This window comes from Clinocottus analis, unplaced genomic scaffold (genome assembly GCF_023055335.1).
Source record: "Clinocottus analis isolate CAN_PGR_092001 unplaced genomic scaffold, fCliAna1.0.p SCAF_21, whole genome shotgun sequence".
Lineage (NCBI taxonomy): Eukaryota > Metazoa > Chordata > Actinopteri > Perciformes > Cottidae > Clinocottus > Clinocottus analis.
The window spans coordinates 7,220,953-7,237,100 of NW_027175943.1; the positions used below are offsets into that span (position 1 = coordinate 7,220,953).

The 16,148-nt window shown below is 40.6% G+C and overlaps 1 protein-coding gene across 10 annotated transcripts in view; it reads right to left on the minus strand.

Annotated features, from left to right (window-relative positions):
* Positions 1 to 16,148, minus strand: part of LOC137792478 (adhesion G protein-coupled receptor L3-like) — a 203,274-nt gene that overhangs the window by 167,959 nt on the left and 19,167 nt on the right. For all 10 annotated transcript variants that reach the window (XM_068588183.1, XM_068588189.1, XM_068588192.1 and 7 more), the window contains one exon: positions 2,798 to 2,883. The gene's annotated coding sequence lies outside the window, so the exon portion shown is untranslated. The remainder of the gene's footprint in view (positions 1 to 2,797; positions 2,884 to 16,148) is intronic.

The following is a 16,148-nucleotide window of genomic DNA, read 5'->3' on the forward strand; positions in this document are numbered from 1 at the left end:
CGAGCATTGAAGGGCCACTGAAGACATGAATATTGTATTGGAAGAGATGGAGGAGTGGACATGCACCACATCTCAGAAAACACCACATTAAGCAGACATACATGCACATTCACTCTACGTATGCACAAGCCAGCTGACACGCAGACATGCATCAAGCATGACAACCACACATCTCCGACTGAACTCAAAGTTCAGAACAGGAGCTCAAATAAAAGGGAAATTAATGTCGTATTGTGCAGTGCTGTTGAGTGAATCTAACTTCAATTTATTCCCAAGGAGAAAAATGCATGTATACAACTCCTGAATGATTATGTATGACACAAATTAATCTAAGAAACAATACGATGATAATTTGGCCAATTTGGCAGTGAAACACAATATTTGTATCTTCACCTTTCAAGCCCAGTTTACAAGCACATGTGTCAAGAGGGGACTATGAGACATTTTCATGCAGCTGCAGAAGCGTCTCACATGAACTGCCCATTGGGACAAAATGACAAACATGTTTGAGCAAACATATTTCCAGCAGTTGTCAAGACAACAGCAAATTGCACAGAGGCTCAACACATTTACTCTTATCAGCCATGCGCTCCATCAAGCAAGATGTGCCTTTTAAATAATTTGCTCATTTAGAGGGTTTCGATGCTCTGTCCAATATCCTTGAGCCAGGCTGCTTAGCTGCTGACCATAGTTGCCGGAGTAACAGGACACAGCAACAAAGACGTGCAAAGTCAACTACCTCTGGACGGGATTCAAATTCAAGACACTGCTGACATTGGCCAAAAGGATTTCCCCCCTTTCCATTCAAATTAGCGGTTTTGCATCATTTCGAGAAGTCCGGGCAAGATCACACAGACTGCGAGGTTTAAGATAACAGAACCAAAAGAGGCCATTATGGTCAAGCTAACTTGAATGGATGATGCTATGGGCAACCATGTTGGGTATGCAAAGCACTGCATGAGGTTCACTCTCTCCAACAAGGCTGAAGAGTTGTTTTGCAAACAAGACTTTGCCAAAATAATATCATTCACTTTGTACCTCCAGATTTATGCTTCGCCTTGGGATCTGCAGAATGATTACACAATATTGTGCTTGTAACTCCTCCAAAAAAAAGATCTCTCTGAAGTAGATTACTCTTAATCCGAAGTGACCACAAATGAGGAAAAAGAAGGTGCCTCAAATGAAGGTCGTTATTTCATGCTGGGGTGCATCAGGAAATGTATCATCAAAGCAATCCCGAGCATATAATTCATTTGACATCTTTCAGCACTAATACAGTATCTGATTTCTAAGGAGCACCAGTACACCGTCACACAGCATGACATCTGGTGGAAAGCAGCGGGTTGCAGGCCAACTCGCTGAAAAGTGTTTCTACGCAGAACAGAGAGCAACGCCATTATGCCTCTCCCAGATTTACGCTTCATATGTAAAAAGCCAGGGTCAGAGCCACGCGGCACTATCGCCTGCTGCTCTCAGTGCTATTCAAAACGGCAGCATAATTCTATTTTCACCTGGCAACTCGTGTGAGCATTACTCCCATGTCAGCAGCATTTAGTGTCCTTACGTTTGTGTCAGATATGGTTGAACAAACTGGGAAATTCATTTTAAAAATGGGATTATCTTGAAATGTGTGTGCAGTTGTTGCAATTGAGCATAAATGTCATTCCCAAATCATTCTCCTCTGAAATCTCCCATCCCATCATACGGAGAATTTTATTTTATGCCATATGCTAGGACACATTCTCCCACAATACAAGTTTTTATGCCTTGATCTTATGGAGTACAATGTCATCTAATAACATCAACAGGAGCTTGAGCAGCAAGGTAAACATTGTATGCAGACAAACATCTGCACTGCCGCAAGGAAGCTGTTAGGGAAAAAGGAAAGGAGACTGTATTGAGTTAGTTGAAGGGGAAACTGGTTAGATGGATGTAGCTGGGTACGTGTGTGTGTGTGTGTGTGTGTGTGTGTGTGTGTGTGTGTGTGTGTGTGTGTGTGTGTGTGTGTGTGTGTGTGTGTAAGGAGAGGGGAGCGGCAGCAGGCAAACCTATCATCCACAGAGCCCACCAGTACACTCTGGAGGGCAAACAATCTCCCTAATTGAATTCAATCCAGGCTCACCACAGGAGGAACCGAGTCTAGTTGCTCCATTCAGTATGGAGAGGGTTGGGGGAAGTGGTGTGTGTGTGTGTGTGTGTGTGTGTGTGTTGGTGTGTGTGTGGACGGGATGCGGAGGGCTTCAACTGGCACGACAAGCGAGCAAGGAGAAGGAAAGTAGATAAGTACAGAAAGCAGGGAGTAAACACAGGGTTATAGAAGACAATGACAAGAGAGAGGAGAAAAAGCTCTGTACGTTAAGGTTTTGGTGGTTATGGGATGGAGAGGAGGAGGCATGCATGCAAGGAGCAAGAGAGTAGAAGGTTGGAAGCCAGCTGCGCTTTTGCATGATTATTACACTGAAAACATAATTTGCATCAGGGAATGAAATCCAAACACACTCGGTAGATACGTATGGTTACAGACCAAAAAGCCCTCGTCGCTGGCGGCGGAAAATTAAAGGCTTACCAATGATGTCCCACAGATTTGCATATGAAGATGAGTACCCATCATGAATCATTTTCATAAACATCCTATTGCACACAAAGAAACAAGCCCAATTGGCCCACATGAATGCTCTTCATTACTGCTCTGTGTTGTGTACTTAATCTGGGATCTGTTGCGTATTCATGACACGTAATGAGACATTTCCAGCCCGGTCTGATGCAGTCAGAAGTGGTGATCAGAAGTGTACAATACCTCAGTGTGAGACGGAGTGCGATTCTTGAGTGTTGTCCTCACAAATCCTGTGTATCACATTCCAGATAGTAAAACCATGTTCTGTCCTGAAAGGAAACGAGAGGAAAGAGGTTAGGAGACAGAGCAGGATAGTCTTAAACTCGTGAACCATGGCTACACTTATTCCGTCTAAATACGCAGCAGGGGAAATAATTAAACAGTCTAGCAGTCTGCCAACATGATTTCAAGTCACATTTTACGGGCCTGTGCAAATCCATGACAGATTAACTTTGAAAAATAAAAAATAAAAATGAGCAATGCCAGAAGTGTTAGCTTGGCACCGTCTCATCACACTCTATATTTTGGTTTCTTTTGGGTCGACCATTGGTGGCATCTTCATAAATGTTTCAGCTGTTGTCTGGTTCCCATAGTGGCGATGGCCGGACTGCCGCTGTATGGAGTGCTATTCAGGTCACATCAGCTTTTAATGGCTGATTTATTGGGACCCTACAGGGGCCTGGTGATGGGCTGCAGGACAAAGAGCCTGTTTTAAACCGCATTAACACTCTGCAGTAAATATCCCATACAACATTAGCATTTTGATGACTGCCTCCCCTAGTCACCTTTTGCACCGCCTCGTTGTCCCTCGCACACATTTTGCTCCCCTGCTCTGCCTCTTAGCCTTTGTATAAATCCATCTACTGCATGTGCCACTTTATCTCCTTCAGCCTTGACGTTACTCATACACTTTCCTCACATATTTTTTTCCCCTCACTCATCATGCTCAATACAAACCTTTGCTGCTCTGATACCAGTGTTCACAGGTGAAGTGGTTACGTTTAATTATGGCTGATTTAATGAGCTAAATGAACGGTTTCGCAGAGATAAATTCTAATTGTATTCAGTGAAATTGAAAGGCACATTTCATCTTCACCTTTAAAAAAAACCTTTTAAATAAAAAATAAAAAAATCTAAATAAAATGTCACCATTTACTCTATCATTGTGACGCAAACCATCTTAATGTTTTCTAATTAAATCTCCATTGCAATCATACAAGCGATATGTACCAACACTCTTGTAATTGAGGTTTCTATAGCAGGTTAGGGTCATGAATAATCAAGTATTTAAGATGATATTTATTTTGTACTTTTTAGGGGTTGGGCACATGTTCATGTTCATTCAAACAACCACAAACTAAAGTGGAACAAAAGGCCTCTTTTTGAAAACCTCAGGTTTGATACTCTGACTGTATGTCCCAGATCACAAACGCTAAATAAAATGGTTCCACTTTTCTTTTCTTTTTTTTTTTTTTTTTTTTTAAAATTGTACAACAAAAAAATAATAATTGCATTAACATTGCCAAACTTCCAAATGTCATTTGAGCACAATGACTGACCAGTTTTGGCATCCACACAAGTGCTGGGGTAGTGCTACATCAAATCTGCTGTTCATTATGTTAGATCAAATTTGAGACTTTGGCGTAATAAGCAGATGCTGTAGGTTGAGTCAGACTGAACTGCTGAAGCTCGTTTGGTCAACAGAGCATCTGCCAGTCGTTTAGCCGGCCTGGAAGCGTTTGGAAAGAAACACAATCCCACTGTATTGGAACAATTCTAACAAAAAAGCTACTGCACAAAAGCAGCGACTGTTCACAGAATTTGTATTATTACATTATTTTCTGATAGCTTAATGGATTGTATGTAGCTGGCTGTCATCCGCTGCTTTCACGGTATTCTATTTTTATCCAGACCCAATTTACAGTAATTACAGCAATTCTACAAATCTATATTTTTTACATTACCTTTTATGAAACGCATGTTCGCTGACCTACTCACTGAGCAGAGACACTGTCAGAGTTCAATTTAAACTTGTGCTCTTCTAGTCATCTGTGTTTAGGTTCTGGCAGTAGATGAAAAGTGAAACTTTCAACACAGCTTCAAAGGGGTTTTGGACGAGAGAGAGCCGTACACCAGGCAGTTCCAGGCACTCAAGGTGATCTTGTTCCGTCACTACCAGGATGCTCATTCCAAAAATATACAGTTCTGCTGAAGTACGAGGAATAGATGACCCAATGTGACACGGTCTGAGATAGCTGCTTATAAAAGCCTGGGTGCTAGTTAATGAAAGCATAACTTCACAGTTACTCAGGAATATGATGAATTCACCCTGCAACAACAGTGTATAGCTGACATTAAATGCACAACTATCTGGGAAACATATCTTATCGGACTATTTCAAATAATGGGTGCAGAAGGTTGGTACAATAATATTGCAATTAGGTATAGTATGAAATTTTCACGATAAGCTAACTATCTGAGAGATTATTTAACGATACAACAAAATATGACAGAATATTTTTTTGTAATAAATGCCTGATAATGTGTTGTATAATAAAATGCCTAATATAAAAATGCACCGCACTAGAATCGTAAAAGGATTTTAAATGAATTACTAAATTATAAATAATCTTTTCTAAATAATGTGATTATTAAGGTGTGTGAAAGTGCAGATCAACTATGCGTACACGCACGCACAAGCACTTTTAACAACCATAAAAACTTCACCAAATTGAACTCGAAGCCTGTAATGATGGTATACATAAATAAGAGTACAACGAGTATATAGGATTACAAACACTTCTTGTATGAGCATGAATAAACTCTGATAATAAAACAATTAATTTTGTATCCAGCCACTTGGGGAAATGTCAAAATGAATGTGAACTCTCCTTGTTTTCCATAGATTAGAAGATCATTCAAGAGGCGTATTTGAAATTGCTCAAAAATTTCAAATTGAATCATGACTTTCAAAAGAGGGATTATAATGAGAGTTGATCTTGGACAGACAGACCCCAATGTAACTGTTGACACCTCTGATCCGAAGCTGCTTAAGATAACGTTCAGCTTCTCATTTCTGCGGTTTTATGTAAATGCCTAAAACCACCAGACTTTGGTTTCACATCGTGTTATTCACTTTTTACTGAATGCTCAGGATATGCACCCAGTCAGTACTACATAGAACACAAAGTGATGGGACAGAGTTTTGTTGGACTGCCAAGTAAGCCAGCCAGGATCACTCGATATCTGCAGGTGAATGATTCCCCAAGAGAGGAGCATATAGAGCGACTTTATGGCATTAACACACACAAAAACAATTGTTCCAAGCCAGGTGCCTTTGGCTCTCTTTCTATCAAATAGCGTCACTATTCGGTTCTGTTTTCCAGTTCTCATGGTGAACGTATTTTCTGAATAACAAAGTGATGAAACACAGGCTGACTATCCTGCTTTCACTGCCAGGAACTTGCATCCAAATTTGATTTCACACCCCCAGAGTGATTCATTGTGGCGCAGTGTGCTGGATATCAGTGTGGTCACATTTGAAACGGACCATTTTTCTGACCACGCCCGACAGTAATGTGTATAACATGGGTGTTACAACGCTCTTCTGTCATGACAGATGTTGAGTTTCATCATCTTTTAGAGTGTTCATCCCAACAAAACTGGAAACAGGTGAGAAGAGAAGCTTTCATGGGATTATAATGATCTGAATACTCTATTTGCATGCAATGCCTAGCATTCCCTTCAAAGCAGACCAAGACATTTGTTGATCCTCCAGTCTGACAAAGTCTCTGTTGATGATGAGGAACTATTTGAATTCATCAAATGTTGGCCCCTGCTGACTTAAAGTATATAAAACACTTGAATGTGAGTACAATGCGTTTAATCTGTAAAAGCTTACACACCTGAACAAAAGCATACAAATTCTTACAAGATTTTTTGTTCCAACTACTCCCGAGGTAAAAAGGAGGGATAAAAAAACAAACAAAAAAGGAGCACAAGCCTCAGGGCGACACAGCACTACTACAGAAGAACAAGAATGACAATGAGAACGAGAAAGTGCACCCTCTTATTCATTTAAATTAAACACTGCTTTTCACATTAAAAGGAAGGTTAACGGTAACAAAAAGGAAGTAAAATTGTACCAAACAGAACTGCATGACAAAATAAGATCCATACGAGAGCATCATCATCTGCTTCTCTACATATGTTGAGTTTGCACCTCACTCTCTGGCTTCACGCTGTTTTAAGGTGATCATGATAAATATCACAGGGGCATGAATTTGACCAAGTTTAGAGAAACGGGGCAACACTATTTCGGCCTCAATGCAAAAAAGTTGCATACTGCAGTTGTAGAGCCCTGCTGATAAACATGAGCAACCCTCGTACCAGCTTATCATTTCCATCAAGAGTCAAAAGAACATATGAGGAAGCAGTGGATGCATGGAGCCGCTGTATGACTGATCCAAGTAGACAGCCTGTGGTGTGTCTCTATAAAAGCATTTACTGAGGCGCAGCACCGTGGCCTGCCGAAAGCTCATCAAAGAGTGGCTTATTTTATCAGTCAAGTGGAAAATGTGCTGAGAAGAGAGGGAGAGGCAATAGTGAGGAAGTCAGCGAGAGTAACTAAGCTATTGTGCCCATCGCTGACCCAAACACTCGCGTTACAGTAGTCATGGCTGCTCACAACAAAAGCTCTAATCGGCGGAGCAGGGCTCAAAATGAAATGACCCTGTGGTTGTAACACTGAAACTGACAAGCCTGCCTGTGCATGCTGAGGCCAAAGGCGAAGGAGATATGGCTAATGAACAGAAATTTATATGAAACGCAGCATCTTTTACAAGCAGAGTCAGTCTTGAGCAGCATATACTCCTGTGTGAAGAATAGAAATATGCACAGTTAGTGCTTATTCAACTCCAGCCATTTCATACATTATACACACTTTCACATGAGCTGCTCGCAGAGCCAGAAATAACCAAGCTTCATGAAGATCTGTTTGCCCCCTCAGGTCGACTGCACATGTACTTGTATAAAATACCATGACTTTAACTAAATTTAACCTTTATACTTTGCACACTGTGAGGAAGAGTCTGCATATATTTTGAGGTTCTACTATGAAAAAGGTAAAGGAGAAGAATAAATCACTGCGTCAGAGTGTGAAATACAAACAAGCCCTCTGTTCAAGTAATATAACACATTGTATCCCACCGCTGTTACCAGTTAAGTCATCATAGCCAGTCAGGGTCTGCTCATCTGGAGGGGAGGGACAGCTTACCAAGCAAAGTCAATGGGCAGCATTTATAATGCATGGGCAGCATCCCTACCCCCAAGGGTCACATTAAATTCAGGGAAGCAGATAACAATTGACTGAGGTTGCTGGCAGCTGTAGGGATATAATGTCTGCTTTCTCTAATTCTTCACTTTCTCAATCCCCACTTGTCTCGTGTTGTGGATTCTTTCTCTCGCATATTTTTACATCTTCATCATCATCTCGATGTGTTCCCTCAGTCCTCATTTCTCTTCCACACTCTGTGTTGGCATGCCAATGAGAAGAGGTGATGAGGGACGTACGACGGCTCTTACCCCGAAGACTTCCTTATAGAAGGGCCCTAATTGGCCTTAATTGGAAAGGGATGGAGATTACCATGTTCTGTGCGCCTGTGTACTCTGTCCATTTGTCGGAGTTGGCGGGAACGTACAAAAGATAGTGATGAACACAGCCTCTAGAGTAATGCATTCAACTGGAGTGGTACATAGCACCTCAGTTTTAAATTTGTATTCATTGGTGTGTGCAAGCTTGTGTGTTTGAATATTTATGTAAATATCATGTTTTTGGAATCCTCGGGCCCCAAGATTGTTTCTTAAACCAAAACAAGATTTCTGTTATCACATGATCTCACCTGGAAATCCCAGCTCCGAGTATATTCTTAAAAAGCTTTATGCCCAACACTATATGCATGAAATCTTTTGTCAAAAACAAGCTGTCAAAATGCCATACATTCGGCACCCCCTCTGCCGGGGTCAGGGAGCTGTTTACGTTAGCAGGGGGATATCATTATGATAATCACGCATGTCTTTATTTGGAAGACATACATATTCCAAGCACGATGACCAACCTTGCAGCAGAACATAAAAGTCAATAGAGGGGAAAATTGTATGGGTGACACTAGTGGGACTTGACACCATAGGTCCTTTACGAGGGTGCACGTTGTGTGCATTTGCAATGAAGCCATTTAGCATTTTTCTGTGATGGTTACGCCACACAAAGAGACACATTCGTTCTGTCGAGGGTTACTGGTCAAGGCCATAGAGACAAGCTCAGAGAGACGCTGAGGATGTACTCGAGATGAGTGCTAGAAGACATCACACTAAAAAGGACTGCCTTCAATGTATCATATGTTATGAGTGCTCTCATGCCACATAAAAAAATAGATCTTTCTGAAACAAAATTGAAAAGGGCTAATGTGTAGCATTTAAGGATAAATTGAATTTAACATTGATAAGATCACCGAAAAAAAAGGGTGCATGTTTTTCTTGGCTTAAAATGAACCTTTCCCATCTACATATTCACAATCATAATATATATATATATATATATATATATATATATATATATATATATATATATATATATATATATATATATATATATATATATATATATATATATATATATATATTTTCTCTCAAATAGCACGGCAGTGAGAGTATATAGGCCAAGAGTGAAAACATTTGAAAGACTTGTCAGAAAAAAGGATTAAAGTGTTATATAGTACACCCTGCAATACAGCACAGTCTATGGTCTCTCAAATGTCTGTTTCAGCTCTAAATCGCCTATGAAAAAATATATAATTATTTCAATTCCAATCATTTGAGCATAAACATATTTGCCATATGAAAGCAATGGCACCATGTCCAAACACAGTAAACCTGCAACTGATTGAAGCAGCAGATCGAGTTACAGGTAGCTTTCTTTTGAATCCTGTTTCTATTCGCAAGCATGTGCTCTCCAACCAACCTTCTGTACCTAAAGCCCCCCCTCCCAACCCATCCTGACAAGTAGAGAACTTGACCCTTTCTGAATTGTGAAGCCGACCTGCACACTGAATATAACCTTGGCATAGACGAAGGGAGAGAAGTGTGTTTCCAATAAAGACAAGTCTTTGTGTGTGTATGTGTGTGAGTGTGAGTGTGAGAGAAAGACAGGCTCTGCGTTTATGTGAAATTCAATTGTGTATACAGGTCTGTGTCTTAACGTAGGTCTGCGTGACCACATGTGTTTATTTGTTCATACAGGACTGCTTTCAGGTGTTCATGTGTGTGTTTGTATCGGCATGTAAGGGTTCAATAACCATGTGTGCAGCAGGGGGGCTCTGGAGTGTCTCAGCACCCAAGGCGCCGAGGACATGGCTTGACAGGTGTGTGTGTGGAGGACCTAGTGGTCTGCAGAGCTGCAGCACAATGTGCCCATTCAGGCCTGGAAGGAGACAACCGAGATATCGCAGGACCCCTGTGAGGAGGGGGGCGGTCAGCTGGGTGCATGTCAACCTTTCACCGTGACTACAAAGAAAGTAACTGCATCAGCACAGTAATGGGCTGCATGACCCCATGTTGGGTAGCTGTCCACTAGCATGAGACAGATTTAGGTTGTCGACAATCTTTACTCCAGACAGATTGTGATGAGATAAAGTTGACTATTGAGGCTAAAAATTGGGTTTAATGTGGAAATACAAGTCTTAAAATCGGTGAATACCTGAGAATAGCACGGCAGTGAGAGTATATAGGCCAAGAGTGAAAACATTTGAAAGACTTGTCAGAAAAAAGGATTAAAGTGTTATATAGTACACCCTGCAATACAGCACAGTCTATGGTCTTTTTATGAATGTGCTAACTATGTCAAAAGGTAAACAAACCATAGATTCCAAATATATTTCGCCATTTCTCGAGTCTCAAAAAAAAACAATTTCCATCATCAGTTATTTTGCAAAAATGTAAAAAGTTCAACAACAAATGTAACTGGTTTGACTAATTTACAATTTGGTATATATTTTCTCCATTAATAAGGATGAACAAAATGGCCATTCAAGTGATAATATTTTGTCTGAAATAAATAAATGGTGAAGGGAAAAAAATGGCTATTTAAGGAATTTAACTATGGAGGCATGCATGCCCACAGACAATGAATTATGGTTTCAAATCCAGTCCAATGCATATCACACACACACATCACACACACACACACACACACACACACACACACACACACACGCACACACACACTCAGCTAGACCGTGCACGGCAAATCACTGCGATACACAAGCTAATGGCAGGATGTGACAGAAATGGCCATTGTCTGGAAGAATTACATGGCTGTGTGGCCCATACGTCCTTAACGCATATCTGACAAGAGCTTTTAAAACACACACAATGCCACCAGTGCTGCTATCCATGCAGAAAATTGGACAGCCATCCTTCAGCTCAGACATAAATCTGTGGGGTAGCAAACCGCACCGGAGAGCAATATAGTATAGAACGAGTCTCTGCTGAAACTAAAAAGTAATTGAATTGAAGATGAAGGGGTGGGATGAGAGTTGAAGAAAAACATGTCATATGAATTTGATGCTCCGTGAGTTAATGCTTTCAGGAAATATGCGTCGAGGAAGGACGAGTATGCTCAAAGGAATAACGACTAATTATCATAGACGAAAAAATAAACTCGGGAAATGATCAGAAACATTATAGAAGTTTTGTGCTCTGTGCCCAACCCCATACATGGCCATTCTTTGAAAAATCCTCCACTATTTCCAGTTCTACAACATCCGCAAGATAACCTTAACCTACACATGTTGTTGGCATATACTACACACCAGAGGTCTCTGCTGCAGCGACCCTTTAGTCCCAAGGCTATCTGCCCACTAAATCACATTTGGAGAGTCATATTTAACATGAGCCCTGAAGAGAATAAGAGCTCAGCAAAGAACGATAGGTATCTTTCCATCAATGAAAGCCTTCACTGCAATATTCCATGCTAGTAGCTGACCTGATCGCGTATGGCAATCGACTGCTTTAATGTTACATGGTGGGGTGAGAAAACGTGTTCAATTCTTCTTGGGCACAGCGAGAGATAAGGGCCCTTCTCATTAGGTCACCTGCAATGAACAAATGTGACTGATTGGATGGGAATATAAACTGAAGTTAGGGCCAGTGTGAGGGGGGAAAAAAGAGATCAATGTTAGAATTGCATGAAAGGGCTGCATAGGAAGAGAGAGAAATTACAAGTTTGATGTTTTGCAGTATGTGCATTTCCTGGCAGTACGATACAAAGGCTTGGATAACCTTTACGCTACACTCTGAAAGCTCCCCCAGAACTCCCCCAAAATCTCACTTCCAACATGAAAAATGTCAAATTTAGTCATCTTAACAGGGAACTGCTAGGCAAGGAGAAATAAGGTGGGGTGAGGGTAGAAGAATCCAATCAGATACAATCATAGTGTTGAGCAGAAGTGTGATGTGGTTACCAATGCTCTATGCTCAAATCAAAAGGAGAGTTGCACACTAATGGAAACTCCGATCTTTGAAGCCGCTAGCACAGCAAGAGCAGTCATCACCACAACTGTCTAATTGATCCCAGTATACAAGAATTAATGTCCATCGAGAACAAAGGTCACTAACGGGCGGACCGCAGTCCGGGCCTAGACGCCATTGTCTCTGGACCCTGCACCGAAAAAAACAATTATTATTACCGCATTATTAGCTGTTGATGGATTGCTTCCATTTCACCAGCGCAGCTTTTCCTGCCTTTACGGCTCTTGTTCAGCGGTCCAGGAAACACACTGACCAATTACGCTTTGTAAATCCTCTCACATGCCACCACTAGACCAATCACATGTTTATTTCTATGAGCGCCACCCTCAACTCGAGTGAGACAATCACACGCGGGAACGACAGGGGAGAGACCCAATAGTTGGAAAAGGTATGCGAGTCAGAGAAGTTATTTCACTTGGCGCTTCAAAAAGATAAATGAAGGCCATTTAAACAGACTTTGATCAAGAATGAACAGACTGTTATGTTTATTATTCCCACAACAAGTTCAAAAGCAGTGTGTATCATATACAGAAATATTAAAAGCAGCAATGTGAAGCCCAACCACAACAAAAAGCACCCATCTTGTTAGCAAAGGGACCGACTCACATCCAAAATTAAAGCACAGAAAAAAGTACAGTATGATCAGAACACATGAACCAACAATAATGTTAACAGAAAGGAGAAATGAGCTGAAACAAGTGGTTTAATAACCAGGTAAAGTCCCTGCATACACATTTCTCTTTTTAGATGACAAGAATATAATATCTTGGCTTTTGATTGACATCACTTGACGCCCGAATAAACTGAATTAAAAAGCTGCATGAATTTTTCTAAAATTAAGGACTTTATTTAATTTATTCATTTAATTTATAAAGTCACATTTTTCAAAAGCTTTCCGTTTTAAATCCGGCGTTGATTTTGCTTGAAATAAGAGAAGATAATGTATGTATTATTGTAGTATGTATTATATATAATTATTCAAGTTAAATTGGAAATCTGTAATAATAAATATTGTTTGGAGGTTAATTTATTGAACTTTATTTAATTTGACAGTCAGTTGTTAACTACATACAGACGTTAATACAACTGTTGGCTACTTTAATAGATATGGCACACAATCATATCGCACAAATTGGACATTATTGTGATGTTTGCATGAGGAAATTATTTCAAACTGGATCTCGCTAAATTTGAGTTGAATAGCCCTGCTCTAGAAGATTGTGCAGATGAACAGATTTCCGTCAATGCCAGTTCACTGCAACTACAGGAACTAGTGTTCCCTTTATGTAGCAGGTGGAGTTCAACACACACAAAGTTAAAGCCTAATAGCCTAACCGTGCCCTGATCTCATGTAGTGTTTTAACTGCCAAACCGTAGCTATATTAACAATGAATTATGTACAATGTCCACAATCTTATCTTTTCTTAAACACATAGTTCTACAGACCAAGAATTTTAGAAAATGGAAGAGAAGAAGCTGTCTCTGAACATAATCTAGGGTTTTACAGACTGGTTCAATATTGATGTTGTTTCTATATATTCAAGTGTTGTTTTCATATCATCAGTTTACTTGGTGAAATGGCTCATGAATTTTCTATCAGTTCTGACCTCTTTGCTTTTTACCCGGTATGGTTTGGCATTTTGTTTTTGTTAGGTCATCTAGGAATCGGGTTGGGGGAGTCATATTTCATTTTTCAACTGTGGATAAGAATTCATTCTAGCCATCCAGTGGAGGCAACAGTATATCAGAGCACCGAATGGCAAACTTTTCACAGGTCTCAGAAACTATATATGGTGAAAGTCAATATATTTTTGGTTTCTGTTACTTGGGTCATGTATTGGTCGGTATTGAGATTTTAGATGAGGTCCGGAGGTCATGAGATCGGTTCAGCATATTTTGCATGCCATTAAAGTTGTATATGGGTAAAGGGTACCAAAACAAACGACCAGTGCATGGTAACAGACACAAGGAGACAGATGGCTGCCGGAGTGGGGTTTCTTATGCATGACGAATTGTCGCATCTGCTGGTGTGACTGTGCAAAGCTTGCGGTCAGGGTAAGTTCTTAAGAAAACAGGAGGAATCGTCATCTGAAAACAAGCAAACAAAAGCCAGGCGGTCATCTGTTTCACAAGTCGTGTGCAGTGGCAGAGATGGGCAGGAATCCTGCGGGAACCTGAGGGCAATCAAGGTGGCAGTCACTCTCCCAATACCCAGGTGAGGTGACATTCTGCCAAATAAAGGCTTAAGATTATTGGAAACAGAACCTGAAATGGGCATAAATCCTGAGGGGAAAGCTAGAGAGAGAACACAAAGGATATATTCACAGGCTTTGTCACACCTCGTCATCCAAGTTACAAAAATCCACACCAGAGGTTGGCAAAATTTTGTCAGATGTCAAAACAGATGACAGAAACCATCAAAACTCTATCAGGTAAAGTGCCTGTGTGGCGTCTTTCCAGACCTGCCTTAGTTCCTTTACAATTCCTAATTAGATGAGAAGGATGGTTTGATGTACATGCTCTCATTGTATTAAAAAGAAAGCAGGAAAAAAAGGGCCATGCATGGAGCCCCCCCTTATTTGCCTGCAGTGCAGGGATAGAAGGTTACAATTGTCTCTCGCTTTCTCTCTCGCACTCTCTCCAGTGCGTCTACAGATGCAGAGAAAAATCGATGCACAAAAAGCACTTCATTCCTGCTCAGTTTCATCCTTTATTGCCAGTATAATTAAAAGTGGCTTCGACAGACTTTCCAATCCAAATCTCCAAGTCAGCTGGAGGTGGCCTGCCCAAAGTCATGAGGGCTGAATTGAAGGGAAACTAGTTTTCTCACGACTGTTATGACATCACGTATATGCAGCACTAATTTTGATTGTATGGAATGTCGGGTTATTGACAACTACTCTTTGGCAATCCACTGGATAAACATGTGCATGTTGTTTGCAGTGACAGATGCTGATACTGATTTTGATATTTCAGGGGGCTCATATTTAATTATTGTACTATCCTAATTGCATGCCTCTACCCCCATCAAGCACTAGGAGTGAGACAGCAGCAACTGACACAGAAACACAAGTATTTGAAGCCTCTTTTATACAAGTTGTTTCTCATTTAATGCCAATTTTTTACCAAAGCAATACAAAGAGTATAAATCATTTTTATAGTCTTTCCAAAAACAGCAGCCTCCTGCATTGATAGCACCAGCTGAGAGACAGAAATTAGCAAATTACCTGTGTGTTATGGCCGTATCCAAGTCGCTGGACCAATTATTTCTGCTCTGCTGCTATTTTAAAAGGCCTCTCCAGCTGTGTTTGACACAAAGCTGGCTTAGGGGGGCTTACTACTGACCAAAAACATAAACAAGATTACAGAAGCCTAACCTCTCACAGCGTTCACGAGTGACAACAGAACCTCTACTAAATGGACTTTGTCTAAAGCCGCCAACAGTAGTGGGATGCGTTTCTGATTTCAACACCTCTTTGTGGAGCCTGAACTGATAAGAAATAGAGAAACAAAGCAATCATTGTTGTCTATACCAATCAATAAAAGCATGGTCATTAGTAGAGACTGTATGGCACACAGAATTAACAGAAAAGGACAGATCAATGAGTCAAGAAAGAGAAACCATACAGACAGGTGTATAATGAAACTGGATTGCAGATGGCTGCTTAACTGCAGCATTCCACTGATGACTTCCTGGGCAATAACTACACATACCTTATTAATCATTATGGGCAGAAATCCCATAAAGGGTGGACCTAAGATGACCTTAGAGAGCTCATTGTCTGGTGGCATGCTGCAGCTTCATATTTTCCATGTGGCACTAGCGTGCTCCTGTGTTAAGCTATTTTCCCCATGTCAGCCTGCCTTTGGCTACATTTATTATGTATGAGTGTAAAAGGGCTCCATGAGAAGATTATAAAAGCTTAACATTTTGATGAGATTAATCTAG